This window comes from Rattus norvegicus, chromosome 1 (genome assembly GCF_036323735.1).
Source record: "Rattus norvegicus strain BN/NHsdMcwi chromosome 1, GRCr8, whole genome shotgun sequence".
NCBI classification, from domain to species: Eukaryota; Metazoa; Chordata; class Mammalia; order Rodentia; family Muridae; genus Rattus; species Rattus norvegicus.
In genome coordinates, this window is record NC_086019.1 from 191,677,602 (window position 1) to 191,692,818 (window position 15,217).

At 45.2% G+C, this 15,217-nt stretch overlaps 1 protein-coding gene and 1 pseudogene across 2 annotated transcripts in view; one reads left to right on the top strand and one right to left on the bottom strand.

Moving 5' to 3' along the window:
• Positions 1–11,481, bottom strand: part of Zfp629 (zinc finger protein 629) — a 40,330-nt gene extending 28,849 nt beyond the window's left edge. The window contains exon 1 of one of the 2 annotated variants that reach the window (XM_039078379.2): positions 11,387–11,481. The gene's annotated coding sequence lies outside the window, so the exon portion shown is untranslated. The remainder of the gene's footprint in view (positions 1–11,386) is intronic. The other variant, XM_039078370.2, reaches the window with a different exon arrangement.
• LOC120100328 (5S ribosomal RNA) lies at positions 5,033–5,151 on the top strand (annotated as a pseudogene).
• Positions 11,482–15,217: the final 3,736 nt, after the last annotated feature.

A 15,217-nucleotide genomic window follows, 5' to 3' on the forward strand; every position in this document is an offset into this window, starting at 1 on the left:
TTCATTATTTATGTTTTTTTTTTTTTTTGGTTCTTTTTTTTTTTTTTTTCTTTTTTTCGGAGCTGGGGACCGAACCCAGGGCCTTGCGCTTCCTAGGTAAGCGCTCTACCACTGAGCTAAATCCCCAGCCCCTATTTATGTTTTTTGAAACTGGGTCTTGCTATGTCATCTTTTTATATAGTCTAGGCTAGCCTGGACCTTGGGATCATCCTGCTTTAAGTTCTTCAATGCTGGGATTCCAGTATGAAACACCACACTCAGTTTTCTAGTAGATTAAAAAATATAGACTTATTTTAATCATATGGGTGTTTTTTGTCTATATATGTGTGTATGACTCAAAAGTTAGAAGGGTGTTACAGATGGTTGTAAGTCATCATGTACGTGCTAGGGGTTGAACCCTGTTCCTTTGGAAGAGCAGTCAGTACTAAGCTCTGAGCCGCCTGTCCAGTTGTTTGTCCCCTGCCATCCCCCAATAGATTTTTATTCTGCTATGGAGTAAGGTGCCTTCAGCTTCCTTTTTTCTCACTAGATGGTATCTATGTCTGACCACTTCTTGGGACTGATGCTTCCGTGTGGAGCAGGAGACGTGCAGCTCAGAGAGAAGTGCTGCTTGTGTTGGAATCAGACTGACATTCAGAACCCTAGAATTTTCTTCCATGATGTAGGAACAATGACAACACTTCACAGAGATCACAGAGGTCACATATGTAAAGGGACTTAGCACATAGGAAGCTGCCAAAAACAACTCATGTCAAAAACCGGACTCTTCACGGTGCTCCATTTTCTTTGGTTTCCTCCGAGACAGCGTTTCTCTGTGCAGCCCTGGCTGTCCTGGAACTCTCTTTGAAGACCAGGCTGACCTTGAATTCGTAGAGATCTGCCCACCTCTGCTTCCTGAGTGCTGAGATTAAAGCCGTGTACCACAATGCCTGGTATAACGGTCCCTTTGAAGTAGTAAAAATGGAGATAGTATCAGCGTGGCTCTGATCTCCTGCCACTGAATTCACAAGGGTCCTCCGCCATGCTCTGGCATTTTTTTAAGCACCCACAACATGCCAGATGCTCTAGTAGCGTGTGGTCTAATTAGCTGAATCCTGACAATAATCTTCCAGGTAGTGTGATTATTTTCAGAGACAAAAGCAGAGGCTCAGGGTCTAGGCTCTTAGGGTCCTTGCCTAGGATGCATGAAGCCCAGGGGTTCTGGAGACAGAAGGATCTGAAATTTAGTTCAAAGCTGGCCTGTTTCAAAAGGTTAACAAAAAAAAAAAAAAAAAGTCTCAGAGTCTCAGAGTTTCGTTAATTTGCCCAAGGAGCTCAGCAGAGAGTCCATTCTGGAATATAAGGTAGGCCCAGAGTCGTCAAGAAGATATATTGTCTCTCCCTGGAAGCAAGTGAGCAGATTTTTCGGAGAGCGCCAGGCTGCGGAGCAGAAGGGGTTATTCCCACTGAGATGCAGGCGCTCGGGCTCCTAGAGCGGCCAGGCGGGAGGAGCGCGACTTCACCAGACCGGAGGAGAGCGCCTTCCCTGGGCGGGATCCTGGACATTTTCGCGGGAGGGAGGAACGGGCGCTGCAGTCCTCTGCCTACCCTTGCTGCCACCCCTGAGATTTAGGAGCCACCCGCTGAGGCCTTCCGTGAGTCAGCCGGAGGTGGAAGTGGTTCGGTCTCCTGGCTATAAGGTTTGATTCTTGGCTTGGCTGAGGTCACTCAACAGGAAGGTTGAAGCCAGTGCTCAGGTTATTGGGTTCAGGGGCCCAGGGTCTCATTACAGCTCCGCATCTTGGGGAGTTACCATGGTTACTTTTCCTAAGGAGGCTGGTGGCCTTTCTTCCAAGAGAAGATAGTTCTTTGTTTGTTTGTTTGCTTGTTTGTAGGCAGGCACTTGCTGTGTAGGCTCCTACCACAGGTTGCCCCCGGGCTGGGCTTCCAGACATCGCCATCGCAGGGTTCATTTGTGCGCCCTCATATCTTTTCCTGCCCGCCACTCCGCCACTTCCTGGGTTCCAACTTCCCAGGCCTCCCATCTCATCACCTTCTTGACCTGCCACAAACCAGTGTTCCTTGCAATCTTGGCTTTTCCTACCTTTACCTCCTATGCCACCCTTCCACTGGAGACTCCACACGGACTCTTGTACCTGTGACCACTGTGTAGTAAGTGACTGGCTGACTTCAGACCCAAACCCTAAAGCTTGGCATTCAAGGCAGTCTAAAATGTGGATCCAGTCACAGGCTGCCTGGTGCTATAGAGAAATGGATTTCGCCTCAGGGCAGTCAAAGGGGGAACCAGTCTCAAAATCTGTCACCATTTCAACAAAGACTAGATCGACTGAAGTGTTGAGCTAGCAGACATCTACAGAACATTCCAGCCAAATAACTGCAGAGAATACATTCTTCTCAGTCGCCCCTGGAACTTTCTCTAAAATAAACTACTGTTAGGCTACAAGCAATTGAAATGCATTGTCTGACCATCATAGACACCAAACCAACACAAGACCCTAGAGCACAGGCTCGTGGGGTTAAACAGCACACTACTGAGTGAGCATGGACTACTGAAAAAGTCCAGAAGGAACTCAAGAAGTCCCTGAAAGTGGAGGAAAATGAAACTACAATAGCCTCAAACTTGAGTTACAGTGAACTTAGTAGGAAGAGAGGTGTTTGTGGTAATAGTTGTCTGCGTTGAAGAATTAAGAGACCAGTCAAATAAATGGTGGTACACACCTTAGGGCCTTGGAAACCAAGCCAATGCTAGACTAATTACAATAGGCCAAAAATTAACAACATGAAAATGAAAATATATATATATATATATATATACATACATAATGAATGAATAAAAGACAGTTAGTTGCTCCTTAGAGGAAGTAGGCATGCCTGAGAAACCGTTAGCCAAGCTGACTAAAAGGAGATGGTAAGGCTCAAGGTGTAAAAGGACCTGCTATAACACATGGCGGCAAGGACATTTAGACAGTTATAAGCTGAGGCCAGACGGTGGTGGTGAAGGCCTTTAAACCCAGCACGTAGGAGACAGAGGCAGGGGGATGTCCACAAGTTGGAGGCTAGCCTAGTCCATAAAGGGAGTTCCAGGATAGCCAGGAGCTGTTACATAGAGAAACCCTGTCTCAAAAACAACAACAAAAGGGGGGGATGGGGGGTGCTGGAGAGATGGCTCAGAGGTTAAGAGCACTGACTGCTCTTCTAGAGTTCCTGAGTTCAAATCCCAGCAACAAAACAGAGGCTCACAACCAACTGCATTGAGATCCGATGCCCTTTTCTGGCCTGCAGGCATGCATGCAGGCAGAAAGCTGTATGATGTATACATAATAAGTAAATAAATATTAAAAAAAAAACAAAGAGAGAGAGAGTTGTAAGCTGTTTGATACTGAGCATGGGCCCATACCTGGAGCCAGGCCTGCACCCAGGGATTAGCTCATGACTAATTATAATGACGTACTAAAAAACCTCCTTTCCCATTAGCTCAGAAAGCTCCAAAGAAAATGTAAAAAATGTCTAGGTGCACATACTTTTCAAAATTAAACCAAGATAAGACAGTTTCTTCTTTGTGTTTTATTTTGTTTTGTTTGAGACAGGGTTTCTTTGTGTAACTTTGGCTGTTCTGGAACTCGCTCTTTAAACCAGGCTGGCCTCAAATCTCTGCCTCCTGAGCGTTGGGATTAGAAAGGTGTCTGCCCCATACCCAGATAAGCAATTATTGCTCTTGCTAGACCTAGACCTACTGACCTAGACCCAGGCTCGCCTCTTAGAGCCCACAAGGTGGCTCACAGACTGCCTGTAACTCCAGTTTCAAAGGATCCCATGCCCTCTTCTGACCTCCTTGGGCTTCTGCACACATGTGGTGCACAGACATACACCCAGGCACACACACACATACACATACAAAGTAAGTAAATACTTTTTTTTTTTAACAAGCTCTTCTTTTTTTTTTTTCTTTTTCTTTTTTTTTTTCGGGGCTGGGGACTGAACCCAGGGCCTTGCGCTTCCTAGGCAAGCGCTCTACCACTGAGCTAAATCCCCAACCCCAAGTAAATACTTTTTAAAGAAAGATTTATGTGAGTACACTGTCGCTGTTTTCAGACACACCAGAAGAGGACATCAGATCCCATTACAGATGGTTCTGAGCCACCATGTGATTGCTGGGAATTGAACTCAGGACCTCTGGAAGAGCAGCCAGTGCTTTTAACCTCTGAGCCATCTATCTCTTCAGTCCCCAGTAAATACTTTTTAAATGAAATAAAAATTTGTCTACTGGGCTGGCAAGATGGTTCAGCAGGTAAAGGCACTTGCTGCCAAGTTCGATGACATGTATCGAGTCCCCAAGACCCATGTGATAGAGAGAACCAATTTCCTTCCACAAGGTGTCACCTATCTCCACATGCAGGCTCCCACATTCATGCACCCACACAAAGAAATATAATATTAAAATTAAAAATATTATTTTATTTGTCTAGATATGTTTATGTATGTATATGTTTGAGTGTATTGCATGTATGTTTGAGTGTATGTACATGTGCATGTATGTTTAATTAATGCACATATATGTTTAAGTGTATGCATATGTATGTTTGAGTATATTGCATGTATGTTTAAGTGTATGCATATGTATGTTTGAGTGTATTGCATGTATGTTTGAGTGTATGTGCACGTATGTTTAAGTGTATTTGTAGAGGCCAATGGAGGGTATGGTGCCTGCCTTCATCACTCTCCACCCATTTTTTGAGATGTGTTTTCTCCCTCAACATAGGGCTTGCATTTTCTCAGGTAAACAGGAAATTAGGAAGCCCCACAGACCCTCCTATCTCTGTTTACCTAAAAGCTACGGTTACAGATGTGTGCTGGATGCCAGGTTTGTATGTAGGTGCTGGGGTCTGGATTCGAGTTGTCATGATTTTAAAGCAAAGGCTTTCGACTGCTGAGCTGTCTCCCCAGCCCTGAAGACAAACGAGTTCAGCAGATCTGTAACAAGTAATGAGACTAAAGCAGTAATAAAAACTCCCAAATAAAAAAGGTACAGGTTGTCCACGGCCATACCACCCTGAACGTACCCCATCTCATCTGATCTCTGAAGCTAAGCAGGGTGAGGCCTGGTTAGTATTTAGATGGGAGACTACCTGGGAATACCGGGTGCTGTAGACTTAAAAAAAAAAAAGGTACAGGCCCTAGTGGAGTCATTGCTGAATCCCACAAGACCTTTAGAGACATGGGATCAACAATAGGAAAGAAAGAACTACCTACCATACTTTAAAAAAAAAGGGAGAGAGTGAGCGGGAGGTAAGGAGGGAGGGAGGGAGGGAGGGAGGGAGGGAGGGAGGGAGGGAGGGATCGAGGGAAGGAGCGAGGGAGGGAGCAAGGGAGGGAGGGAGAGAGCTGTGGGTGTGGATGGGTGTTTTGCCTACATCATGTCTGTGCACCACTTTCACGCCTGGCCCTTGCGGAGGCCAGAGAGGGCGTCAGATCTCCTGAGACTGAAGTGACAGTTGTGCTCCCATGTGGCTGGGTGCTGGGATTGAGTCCAGGTTCTTCGAAAGAGCAACCAGTGCTCCTAACTTCGGAACCGTCGCTCCAGCCCAGCTGCCAAACACTTTACAAAGCCAATATTACCCTGATGCCAAAACCAGATAAAACTACCACAGCTAAAAAAAGAAAGAATTACAGACCAATCTCCCCATGAACATTGATACGAAAATTATCAATGAAATACTTGCAAACCAAGTTCAAGAACATATTTTAAAAAAACAAAAACAAGGGGTTGGGGATTTAGCTCAGTAGCAGAGCGCTTGCCTAACAAGCGCAAGGCCCTGGGTTCAGTCCCCAGCTCCGAAAAAAAGAAAACAAAAACAAAAACAAAAACATCAGGCTGGAGAGATGGTCAGGGTTTAAGAGCACTGTCTATTTTTGCAGAGGTTCCATTCCCGGCCACCACATAAGTGGCTTCCAACTATCTGTAGTGGAATCTGATGCCCTCTTCTGGCGTGCAGGTGTACGTGCAGACAGAGCACTCATATACGTAAAATAAATAAATCTTTTTAAAAAAATCAATCTTGGGGTTGAAAGGACAGTTAGCAGTTAAGAGTACTTGCTCTTCCAGAATTTGGCTCTTAGAATCCATGTTGGGAGGCTTGCAACTATCTATAACTCCTGTCTCAAGAGACCTTAAAACTCCTTCTCATGACCTCTGTGGACCCCTGAACACATGTGGCATACACTCCTACATCTAAGTAAAAAAAAAAAAAAAAAAACTCACTTGACAGGATGAAGTTGGCGTTTTTTCTTTTTCAAAGAAGCAGGAATGGTTGAACTTATACAAGTCTATAAATGTAATCTATTATATAAATGGGCTCAAGGACAGAAGTCACATGATCAGCTTAGCAGATGTGGAAACGACAGTTTCCTGATGAAAGCTCCGGATAACTAGGAGTAGGCGGCCATGCTCTGCCGTAACAAGGGGATACACTGCAATCTTGTGGTCCAGGCGTGTGGCACAGGTCTTGCTCCCAGAGCTCAGAGACAGACACAGTGGATCTCTGTGAGTTCCAGGCCAACCAGGGCAACAGTGAGACCCTGTCTCAAAACAAACATGTAGCCAGCCTTGTACTAAATAAGTAAAAACCTAAAGCATTTATCCTGATGACAGGAACAAGACAGGGCTATACTCTGTCTACTTTCCCCCACTATAGTGCTCTAAGTTTTTTTTTTTTTTCTTTTCTTTTTTTCGGAGCTGGGGACCGAACCCAGGGCCTTGCACTTGCTAGGCAAGCACTCTACCATTGAGCTAAATCCCCAACCCTCTAAGTTTTAACTAAGTCAAAAAGTGAAAAAAGAAAAGAAAAAAAAAACAAGTAAAAGAGAAATGAAAGAAAGGATCCCCCCCCCCCATTGACAGTTAATGTGGTTCTCCATATTAGACCTCCCGACTGTACAGAAAACTCTGAGAATTGATAAGCTCTTTCAGCAGAGTGACAGGAAACAAAAAATAACAAAAAAAAATCACTATCCTTTCTACATATCAATAATAAGCACACGGAGGAACAGATTGGGGGCGAAGCTGGGGAGATGGCCCAGCAGTAAAAGGACACTGATTTTTTGAGGACCAGCGTTTGGTTCCTAACACCCACATGAATTGGAAGCATAGAATTTGGTAATAAGCAGAGCATGGTATGTCACAGATGTGTAAAACAACTGGACAGAACACTAAGTCCAAATAAACCACACAACTACAATCACCTGAGTTTTGACAATAATGTCAGGAATAAATATTAATGTCAGGATAAATATTGGAGAAATTTAGCCTCTTTAACAGATGGTCCTGGGAGAACTGGGCATCTACATAAAGAACAGATTAGATCTTGTCTGTCACTCTGCCACACGCACGCGCGCGCACACAGACACACACACACAGACACACATATACACACAGACACACACACACACACACATACACACACACACACATCCTAAGTGGATCAAACACCTTTAGCAAAAGACAGGAGACTCTGAAACTGTTAGAAGAAAAACCAGGGAAGACATTTCAAGATGTGGACATAGAGAAGACTCTGAAAAAGACCCCGGTATCCAGGGGAAAGGCCGGTGATCGACAAGATAGACCTTGATCCAGTTTACTTTTTGTTGCTGTGATAAAAACAAGCTGACCGAAGGAACTTGGGAGGAAAGGGTTTATTTAAATGTATTCTCAGAGGAAAGGGTTTATTTAAACATATACTTTCAGGTCTGGGAGGAAAGGGTTTATTTAAACATATACTTTCAGGTCTGGGAGGAAAGGGTTTATTTAAACATATACATTCAGGTCACCGTTTAACACGGAGGGGTGTCGGGGTTGGGGATTTAGCTCAGTGGTAGAGCGCTTGCCTAGCAAGTGCAAGGCCCTGGGTTCAGTCCTCAGCTCCGAGAAAACAAAAAACAAAAAAACAAAAAAACAAAAAAACACTGAGGGGTGTCAGGGAAGGAGCTCAAGTAGAAACTGAAGCATAAACTGTGGAGGAAGGCTGCTTACCACCTTGCCCTCCTGGTCGCTCCTGTCCAGCCTTCTGAGGAGTGGCACCACCCACAGTTCAGTGGGCCTTCCTGAATCAAGTCAAGACACTTCCCCATAGATGTGCGTCAGGCCAGTCTGATCTGGGCAGTCCCTCGACTGAGACTCCTCTTCCCAGGTAACTCTTGGTTGTTTCAAGTTGACAATAAAAACTACCTAGCACTGGGCTGGAGAGATGGCCACATGGCACTGGCTTCTCTTACAGAGAGGACCTGGGTTCTATTCCCAGCACCCACATGACAACTTGCAGTAGCCTGCAGCTCCGAGGACATCCAAAGCCTACATCCTCACAACATGTGTATGGCAAAAACAAACAAACAAACAAAATACTCCAACAACTATACAAAAAATAAATAAATAGGGGCTGGAGAGATAGCTCAGTGTTTAAGAGCATTAGCTATGCTTCCAATAGGACCAAGGTTCAATCCCAGCACCCACATGGCAACTCATAACTCCCATCCCAGGTCCTGACATTCTCACCCAGACAAAAATGCACGCAAAACACCAGTGCACACAACAATTTTTTTAAAAAATGAAATTTGTAAAAATAAAATAAGTAAAACCTTTAAAAAAAAACAGACTGGTGAAATTAAGAAGCTTTTATATAGCAAAGAAAGCAGTTACTTGAGGAGACAGTCTACAAAATGGGAAAGGATTTTTGTTAGCTATGCATTTGACAAAGGATTAATATTTAGAATATATAAATAACTTAAAAAACAAAAAACAAACAAACAAAATCCCCAACAATTGAGCAACAAAAAACCAAGGCCCGGAGAGACAGATCAGCGGTTAAGGAGCACTGGCTGCTCTTGCAAGAGGATCTGGGTTTGCTTCTCAACATTCCCATGGTGGACTCATAATTATCAGTAATTCAAGTCCCAGGGTATCTGGTTCCCGCCTCTGGCTCCTGCAGGTACCAAGAAAGTATCTGAACATATATTCATACAAAATACTCATACACATGATATAACAATAAATCTTTTTTTTTTTTGGTTCTTTTTTTTCGGAGCTGGGGACCGAACCCAGGGCCTTGCGCTTCTTAGGCAAGCGCTCTACCACTGAGCTAAATCCCCAACCCCAAATCTTTTTTTTTTTTAAAGAAAACAACTCCAATCAATAATTGGACTAACAGGGCTGGAGAGTTGGCTCAGTGGTTAAGAGCGCTGACTACTCTTCCAGAGGTCCTGAGTTCAATTCCCACCAACCACATGGTAGCTCACAACCATCTGTAATGGGTTCTGATGCTCTCTTCTGGTGTGTCTGAAGACAGCTACAGTGTACTTATATATAATAAATAAATCTTTAAAAAAAAGAAAAGAAAAAAAGAAAAAGAAAAAAGAATTGCTGGGGTGGGTTGGGGATTTAGCACAGTTTGCAAAAGAAAAAAAATTAAAAGAAAAATTCCACTTTCCCTATATGTTCCTTTGTCCAACATTAAATTATTTTTTTTATTTTTTAAAATTTTTACTTATATGAGTGCACTGTAGCTGTCTTCAGACATACCAGAAGAGGGCGTCAGATCCCATTACGGATGGTTGTGAGCCACCATGTGGTTGCTGGGAATTGAACTCAGGACCTTTGGAAGAACAGTCAGTGCTCTTAACTGCTGAGCCATCTCTCCAGTCCCTAAAATTATTTCTAACAACCAGAATTTACACTACTGGTGGGGAATAGCATCTATTTCAGCCTCTATGGAAATCAGTACAGTATTTTCTCAAAAAACAAAAACTGCATCTGCATATGGCCCAGCTATGCCCCCCTTGGTATTTACCCAGAAGACTCTAGGTTCACATATCCTCGATCAGTGCAGCAGCAACAGAGACATGGATAAGGAAAATGTGCTGCACAGACATGGAAACTCGTTCTGAGACAGGGTTTCTCTGTGTAGCCCCTGGTTGTTCTGAAATTCAACCTATAGACCAGGCTGGCCTCAGACCCAGAGATCTGCCTGCCTCTGCCTTGTGACTCTCGGGAGATAAGCATGGGCCATGTCCATAGGATTTCATGTGGCCTATGCTTTACACCTGGAAGCCAGCCCAGAGGACTATTATGTATGGAGGCTGTGCCCTGGTCTCCTCAATTCACTTCATTCTTGGGACCCAGAGCTATGTCCGTTGGCCACTCAGAGCCTGGGGACTCTTCACATGCATCTGGAGCAAGTGCCCCATGGCATTTAATGAACCTGAGAACCATGCGACTGCACCATTGCGCCATCTTCCCCGGAGAGCAGATTCTGTTCAGGGCTACTTCTATTCTGTGAACCTTCCTGACAGCCAGCCATCATCCAGCCACCGACACGGAGGTGCTGGGTAAGTTAGTATAACCAAGCCACCATTGCCTTTGCCTCCTCTAGATGTCTATGCCTAGACCTAAGTCAACGTCTTGCAAATAAATAGAGTCAAGGCATGATGTGCACTCCTAGGGACAGATGCACGTGAACCGTGGGTTTAAGGCTAGCCTGGGCTGCGCGGTGAGGCTGTGTCTCAGAAGCCTGATCCAGAGACCAGAAAGATTGGTAAGCAGTTAGTAGCACTTTCTGCCCTTCCAGAGGACTGGGGTTTGGTTCTGGGCACTCACATGGGGAAGTTTACAACCACCTGTAACTTCGGCTTCAGGGAATCCAATGCCCTCTTCTGACCTCCTCTACCACACCCCTTCCCCCAAATACACATAAGTAAAACTAAGAAAATTTCTTTGTGCATTCAAGGCCAGTCTGATTCTATATAGCAAGTTCTGGGACAACCAAGCCTATGTAGAAAGACTCTGTTTCAAAACAAAACAACACAACAACAACAAAAACAAATATGTATATTAAAGCCCAATTAATATAAAATTTAATAAACCAGAATATAATATGTAACCAATAAACAGTTACCCATGTTAAAAAAAAAAAAAAGGGCTGGAGAGATGGCTCAGTGGTTAAGGGCACCGACTGCTCTTCCCGAGGTCCTGAGTTCAAATCCCAGCAACCACATGGTGGCTCACAACCATCTGTAATGAGATCTGATGCCCTCTTCTGGTGTGTCTGAAGACAGCTACAGTGTACTCATATATATAATAAATAAATAAAATATTTAAAAAAAAAACAGTTACCCATGTAAATGACATAATCCCATGCATGTTAAACACCCATCACATCGGAAGGTCTGGGTGCCCGTATTCCCTACCAGCTGGCACTACCATGTCTGGCACACAGCAGACCTTAGGTGAGGGCTGAGGAAACACGCAATGTGACAAGGTTCCCTAGGTGAGCCATGGATGGATGCCGAGTTTCCAGTCACTCCCAGTCCCAGAAACTGGAGGTCTAGGAGCTGTACTTACCCTTGAAAGCTGGAGCACTTCACAGCCCATCAAGGAAGAGACTCTACTCTGGATTCAGTCGTACCTACGAGACCTGGTGAGCAAAGTCGCAGCCTGATTCTGATTCCGAATTCCAAACTCTAGAATAACGAGTGTTAACAGACACTGCGCTGCTCCAAGCACTTGCCAATGTGTCCAACAATGCAGGTAAGAAGCTTGGTGTACAGCTTGAGGCAGAGCCAGAGAGAGACAGGGCAGGGACAGCAATCCCAGACATTCCCTTACCTTTTCCAGATTTTGAATCAGAGAAAAATTGAGATTCGCCACAGCTTTTTTTTTTTTTTTTTTTTTTTTTCTTTTTTTCGGAGCTGGGGACTGAACCCAGGGCCTTGTGCTCGCTAGGCAAGCGCTCTACCACTGAGCTAAATCCCCAACCCCATTCGCCACAGCTTTAACTCAGAATTTCAGGTGTAGCTGGTCCGAGACACCGTTGGACATTGTATTAAAGGTATTTTCCTATGGGTTAATTGTTATGACTGAGGAGAAAAGAATTGCTTGGAAAGAGCGAGTGAGCGAGCTTGGATGTGGCTTCTCTGAGAGTGGGAGGAATAAGACAAGTCCAAGTTCGAGAAGCCATGGATGGCATCTTTCTTCCTTTCTTTCTCTCTTTCTTCTTAGATTTATCTGTTTATGTATATGAGTACACTATCGCTGTCTTCAGACACACCAGAAGAGCGCATCGGATCCCATTACAGACGGTTGTGAGCCACCATGTGGTTGCTGGGAATTGAACTCAGGACCTCTGGAAGAACAATCAGTGCTCTTAACTGCTGAGCCATCTCTCCAGCCCCTATGGCTAGTATACTAATCTGATGCAGTGACCCAGGAACCACAATGGTTACATACATTGTTTGACACATGTCCCTTTCCTATAAGTGGCATTTCTGAGGAGAGTCCTGCATGAAACGGCAGGCTTCTGGCCAGGAGGGGAGAAAGACCTTCCAGTAGTTGGTTATGTGAAATTCTCCTTCTCTGCTGGTGAGAGGCTTCAGCTAGCCTCTGGGGTGGGGACCCCTATGTATCCCCCCCATTTCCCTCCATCCTGTTCCATACACACTATCTGCTTAAAAGTTGGATGGGTTAAATGCTCACCACAACCCACTCCTGAGCGCTGTCATCAACCTGACCTTTTGCATTCGCTGCCCACCTTGTCCATCTTCCCACCATGACATCCTGGTGTCTTCTCTGGACATTTTCTCAGGCTGGACACTTCATATAAATAACGGATTTTGTTCGGGCTCTAGATTTTATTTTCCCCTACTTGAAAAAAAGGTTCATTTCCAATTCTCTGTGTATGTGTGTGGAGAGGTACACATGCATTCGGGCCCCAGTTGGAGTTGAGCCTCCTGATGTGAGCACTGGGAACTGAACTTGGGTCTAGAAGGGCAGCAAGGACTTTTAACCACTAGGCCACCTTCCCAGTGCCTCTTCACTTTTTAAAAAGCACTTACGGGGGCTGGAGCAATGGCTCAGTGGTTAAGAGCACTGGCTGCTCTTCCAGAGGTCCTGAGTTCAATTCCCAGCAACCACAGGGTAGCTCACAACCATCTGTAATGGGATCTGGTGCCCTCTTCTGGTGTGTCTGAAGACAGCAGCAGCAAACTCACATACATAAAGTAAATAAATATATTTTAAAAAGCATTTACAGTATGTTTTTATTTTATATTTTATAAACAACTTTAATTTGCCCTTCAAATGTTTATAATTGGTGGTACTTCCCTTGGTGTGTCACATGTCCAAGAGAAAGGAAGACTGTGTCAAAATACCACCCTTAGTCAAAATACCACCAGTAAAGCCACCGTGAGAGCAAGAGGAGCTCTCATGAGCTACAACGAACCCTGTAGGCGTAAATTTGTCTCGGCCTCTCCTTTAGTCCAACACCCACCAGAGGTGGAGAAAAGGTATTAGGACACGGGAGAAGTGGACCCGTTTAGAAATAGTTCTTTGGGGGAGATTTCCATCTTCCTTGGTCTCAGTCCAGTCCACTAGCAAACACCAAACACGAATCCACAGCTGCAGCCCAGTCCACTCGGCAGACGCCACACAGGACTGCAAGGGCCGTTCAGTCCAGAAGAAACAGCGAGGCTCTCCAACTGTCCGGAGTCCACTGTAGAAGCCGCAATACGCCGCAGACACCTCTCAAGAAGTTCTTTGGTGAATTTCTGTCTAGGATGTCACCGTAAGCGAAGGTCAATGCAATGTAAACAATACACTCGTGCCATCGGTGAAGACTACGAAACGGGGCAAGGTGAACCAATGCTCAGCTCCCACTGTCTGTGGGTGATGTTTACATTCCTTCCAAATAGCACACGTCTGCCACAGCAAGACATCCTTTCACCTGTGTCTGCTTTAGCAAGCCATCCTTTCACCTGTGTGCCGAGCAAAGCATCATTTAACATGGCTTTCCAAAGAAACCAGAAGTTTCCACTTTGAACCCCCTGCGTCAGGGTTGCTATGAAACTTCCAACCTGGCAGATCTTTCCAAGTGCTTTTTTTTTTTTAAAGTTTTGTTTTTATTTAATGAATATGTTTGCCTCCGTGTGTACCTGTGTGCCATGTCCAGGCCTGTGTCCTTGGAGGCCAGAGAGGGGGTTGGGATCCCCTCTCTTAGGCCTACTCTGTGGTTCCTTTTGATGGCTATTTACATTTACATTTCAGAGGAACTAATTGATTTCCTTCTGGAGTTCCACAGCTCCTAGAGTTCCACATACCTGCTGTGCTGGTGATTCCTGGGCTGAGGCTGCCTGCTAGGACTCAGTTGGTACACCGTGAAAGTGATTCCTGCTTTCTAAGCATCCCTCTGCCTGTGCTCTCTCACACAAGCACCACATTCCCGGTCCTATCCAGATACCTTTAATAATAACTCATTCACACATGTATGCTGAAACCCAACCTGGACTTTTTTTTTTTTTTTTCCTTTTCTTTTTTTCGGAGCTGGGGACCGAACCCAGGGCCTTGTGCTTGCTAGGCAAGCGCTCTACCACTGAGCTAAATCCCCAACCCTCAACCTGGACGTTTTAAGCTGCTTCTCAGGGACTGAGTTTCCCAGTCTGTACCAGAACTCACAGGAGGCTTATGCTGCCTGGAAGTCCTGTTCTCTGAACCCTAGGACAACAGATTCATTTTCCAGAGTCGCTACTTTGGGTTTCACTGCTGACCTAGTCCACCTGGTCCAAAGCGCTGTGAACCATATTCTAGGTTGATGCAAACCAGCGGCACTGCTGGAGATGGGAGGAAGGAAACCGCCCGGGAGCGTTAACTCATCTGAAGGAAGCCACAGGCGCTGGGGAAAAGCTGCTTCCTGGTCCTGGCTCTTTTGGAAAGGCAGACAGGTAACCAGGGAAATGATTTGCAAGGTCAATTTGGAGCATACGAAGGGAGAGAGGACCACCATACCTGACTCCACTTTGCATTTTACTTCTGTTTTCTCTATGAGTCCCCCTACACTCGAGCAGAGTAGAAATCCCAAGTAAATGTGGTACCGCAAAGTAGTCCGGCTTCCAGTTGCTGTGGACCGATTGTCTGTCCCTATTTTCACTCATTTGCGCCCGCCATCTATCTGCTAACGCTGGGAAAGGAACTGCCTACTAAATCAGAAAACTCTGGTCCTTCTTTGCGTTGTGACTTAGCTGATTTCAAGTTCCCTCTCCCCCGCAAGGAAAGAACGGGGCAAAGAACTGCACCCCAAGGTCCTCCCTGGCTCGCCTCGTGGGCTGCGGACGATCAGTCAGGGGTGTGCGAACACGCCCTAATTTTCTTTTGGTTACTATCCCAGACTTTTACCGCCTCTCC